Source organism: Mycetomoellerius zeteki, unplaced genomic scaffold (genome assembly GCF_001594055.1).
Source record: "Mycetomoellerius zeteki isolate Tzet28-1 unplaced genomic scaffold, Tzet1.0 scaffold458, whole genome shotgun sequence".
NCBI lineage: Eukaryota > Metazoa > Arthropoda > Insecta > Hymenoptera > Formicidae > Mycetomoellerius > Mycetomoellerius zeteki.
This window is the reverse complement of record NW_017257455.1, coordinates 214242-218739: the sequence shown is the minus strand read 5'-3', so window position 1 is coordinate 218739 and position 4498 is coordinate 214242. Positions and strand designations below refer to the sequence as shown.

Genomic DNA, 4498 nt, shown 5'->3' with positions numbered 1-4498 from the left:
GAGAAAAAAATTTACCGAATCTTAATATTATATATTTTTTCCAATAGTACTAACTAAATATTTACTTACAGTAAATAAATATTTATTCAATAAAAAAATAATGGTTAAATCGAATTAATAGTTCTTCTGTATCAAGTATAAATATATTTTAGTTTGCATTTAGTAAATATTTAGTCAGTATATTCAAATAAATATTCATTAAAATTTAGTACATTTTTTCAGTGTAAGCATTTAAATTGATATACTTAAGACTGTCGAAATGTTATTTAAAACATTTTTTTAAATCGATCTATAAACTTCTAAAAAAAGAATGTTTATAGTTTAGGAATTTTAGGAATAATATTAAATATGTCTAAGTTAATTCTTGCCTTGAATTATTACTTGTTAGTCTAAATTAATAAAAAAAAAATAAAGATATAAAAATTGAAAAATTAAATTAATTGCAAAATAATATATATATATAAAAAATAATGTAAAAATAAAAAATCTGTCTTTGACGATAAATATGCCACTAATTTTACTAAAAGTCAGGCTTCATAATTATAACATCTAATGATATGACTACATGCTACAGATCAAGAGATATAATAATAATAATATTATAAAATACACACAACACAATATAGTATTGTGCGATCTCTTTCCTTCAAAAAATACAGAATAGTCGCGACAAAATTCTGAGAAGGGATTGTACGTTTTTATTATACCTCTACATATGTATCAGACTATCTCACTGATGATGACGCATAAAACGGTGGCTGCTTATAAAAATATAGACTATTGTATCATTAAAAAAAAAATGCTTATTAGCAATATTCTGTCGAAGTATTCTCTGCTTGCAGGAGGAAGAACAGAATGATACTAAAAAAAAGCGTAGCAAATATACGATTATATAAAAAGATTCGATAATAGGAAGAAATATATAACACTGGCAGACCAAGGCTCAAACCACTTGAATACGAGATAATTCAGAATTATTGCATATAGTTAAGAAGATATTACATTGTGGCATAATAATAACGGCATAATATTTAATAACGAATTCTTTCAAAATATATTAACTTGTTTTAATATATACAATAATTAGATTACTATTTCCAATATTGCACTAAAAATATTCTAATTTTTTAAATGTAATAAAAAATTTACATAAATCTATTAATAAATTATATTTAATAAATTTATTTAAGTATATTATAATCTATATAAATATATCATCTCTTTATATGATAAATTTATGAGATTTATAAATATGTATTTATATAAATTTTGAATATAATTGCATAACATTATATGGCTTTAATACCGTAATCAATATTGTAATTATAAATCACACATTAATTAACATAAATAGAGTAATTCTGAATTATCTAGTATAGAACATTGCATGTATATCTAATATATCGTGCGTTTTCGCACGCAGATACGATTCAATTCCCAGCATCCGTTGAAGACGTCTTGTTGCCATTGGGCACGGTATAAAACTCGCTCAATAACTTCATATGCCTGCCGTTCAGGTGAGTGTTCAGGCTTGACTTGTGTTTCGTTCTGTAAGGGCACAAGGGGCAGTGGAATTTGGGCTCCACGCCGCACTCGTGCTTCAGATGCCTAGCCAGGCTGGAGTAGTAGCTGTAGACTTTGCCGCAGTTCCTGCAGGGATATGTCACCCTCTGGCAATTCAGATAACCCACCGAGCGTGCATCTAGAAAATAAAAGAACACAGGAATACCCGATTAGAGAGTATTGTTCATGAACGCGGCTGCGACTCTTCCTCGCAAGTTCGTGCATAACGTGCGGATAGAGAAGAGAAGACTCATCGACGATGTTTAGGATCTAGCTGGGTTTACTCGTTTATGTCTCGTAGTTTAGACTGTCCCAAAGGAAATACATGTCGCGTTAAACAAAAAGACCACCATATTTGTACTTTCACAAGCGTATTTGAATGAAGATACATTTCATGCTAAATTCACAAATCGCGAATTTTTCATGAACATTATTTTTCAGTTACATCACAGTCAGTTTCGTCGAATAACTTGTATGTACAGTGAAGGAAAATTAAAAAAGATTAACATAAAGTCTTGCAGAAGAACGATGTATTTAGAGCAATGTATAAACATCTTAATAATTAGTAAACGCGATAAATAAGTTGACTTTGACATTTAGATCACATTTATAATCATTGTCTTGAATAAACAAGAATGACGGGTCTGAGAATGACACATCGAGTCATTCTAAATATTATTCAAAACCAAAAAATTATTGAAAAATATTTGAAAATCTTGAATATGTCAAAAGTCACTTGAATATCTTGAATATCTTGAAAAATATACTGATTTCGATAGAATAGAAAATATATTATATTTATGTATATTACATTATATATATATTTTTTATATATATATTATGTAAAAGTTATATAATATATTTTTATTTTTATAAAAATTGTTAGACTATTTTTACATTATCTCATGATCTCACTAAAATATAGATAATAATTTTACTTTTCAGAATTTTTAACATATTTTGAATATTTAAACATTCTTCAAGATTTTCTAGACATTCGAAACATTCTAGATTTTTCAAGAACGTCAAAAATTTCTGGTTTTAAATAACATTTCTCAAAATAATTCGAATGTTCGTACAACAGAATTATTTGAAAACTTTTAAAAGAAAAGTTCATAATATTCATTATTAGTTTCAAATATCGATTAAGACTGAAAGATACAAGTTGTTGTATTTTTCAGATATTGAATAATTCCGTCAAACTATATAAATAGTTCCGTCAACTATTTTATATATTTCGTGAACATCGCCATCAAATAGTTTTGACTTTGAAAAATACGAATTGTCATAACAGTTAAGATTGAACATTCATCATTATATACAAATTTAATTGATGTTAATCAGAATCAGAAGACGAGAACAGGAATTTTAAGCGATAAAATTGCAAAGCCAGAGGAACAGTGTGACATTTAATATGATTAAGAAGTTTGCTCTTCAATCCTGTTTGGTAAGGGCAATATCCGCACATGAATTCGGGTGGCATTCGGCAACTCTCTTTGCATCTCTTTATGTGTTGATATAGAACCCGCTGGTTTTTAATCTTTTTATTGCATAATGGACATTTGCGTGGCAACAATGGGTGGCACTTTTCTGCAACAAATACATCCATAATAATTAATAAAAATCTTTACTAATCAATTTGCACATATTCTCGAATAATTGTTAAAATTATCATTAAACTCTTTCTTAATGAATCAATAGTTAATGGATAATCTGTTTAAATTGGATAAAACTGGTATACCTAAATATAATTTAATGTAACAGTTAATTATTAATAACTTTAAAAGTAATCATCTTGAAATGAATTGCAATTATTAAAAAATAATATAATAAAAATGAGAAAGAGTTATTTTGAAATTGTTAAAACATTGATCATCAAGAAGTAGAAAAAAAATTAGATAAGATAAACAATAAGATTGAAAGACCGCTAATGTTAAACATAATAATTTTAAATTAAGAAGCGCCATAACGGTCAGAACGTTAAGATGTTGAACTATTGTAAATTCATTTAAAATGAATTAATTTCAGAAAATGATAATTGCGTGCCGATATGGTTGTCGGACTTTCAACGCAATCAAATCTGAAAATATTAATAATCCCCCCAAATTCCCCAACTTAAAAACTGTAATAAAACTTATTGCGAAAAATAATGCCTCGGCCGGGAGTCGAACCGGATCTCTTGCATTCCGTGCGAGCGTTCTAAGCCTTTAGACTACCGAGACAGATAAGATAATTTTTCTGTATTAATATTTTCTATATATATTTATTTCCCAATGTGTTTATTTATTTTTATCTGTATATTAATTATCGTATTATAACAATTACCATTTTTATTAAAATTTTTATTTTTTATAATCTTCCATTTAATAACATATTATACTAAATAAACAAAACACAAGTATATACAAGGACAAAACAGTAAACATAAAAACAAAATTCCAATTTTTATTAATGTTTTTCCATATGCTAGTGTAATTTCATTCGATTTATCATGAACAATCATAAACAACGTCAAAATGGAAAATGCAATAATTACAAAATTATATATATTAAGGATAATTCTATACATATTTTCAAAATGATAACAAAATTATAAAAAAATATTATATCATAGATTATTCTAAATCACGTTTAAAAATAATACGACAAATTTGGTGACGGTTTACTATCTGGATCATAAGTTATTTTAATAAATATGTAGTAGTACTTTTTAATCTGTGCTCTAATAAAATTATATGGAAACGTATTATAAAATAAATGATAAAAATCTCAATTTTTTATTATAAGTACATTATGTATTCAAGATTACTTATGTAGAGTTAAATTATGATGTATGAACTAGTTGTCCAATAAATAAACAAAATATTTATTTGTTCTATATCTTTGTAATTAATCAGTGAATCGCAATGAAACTTTGCATAAATTATTTTGAATA

At 26.3% G+C, this 4498-nt stretch overlaps 1 protein-coding gene across 11 annotated transcripts in view; it reads right to left on the bottom strand.

The window, feature by feature from the left end:
- The window catches only part of LOC108726946 (longitudinals lacking protein, isoforms N/O/W/X/Y), a 245629-nt gene that overhangs the window by 108321 nt on the left and 132810 nt on the right, over positions 1–4498 (bottom strand). The gene's annotated exons all lie outside the window — the stretch shown is intronic.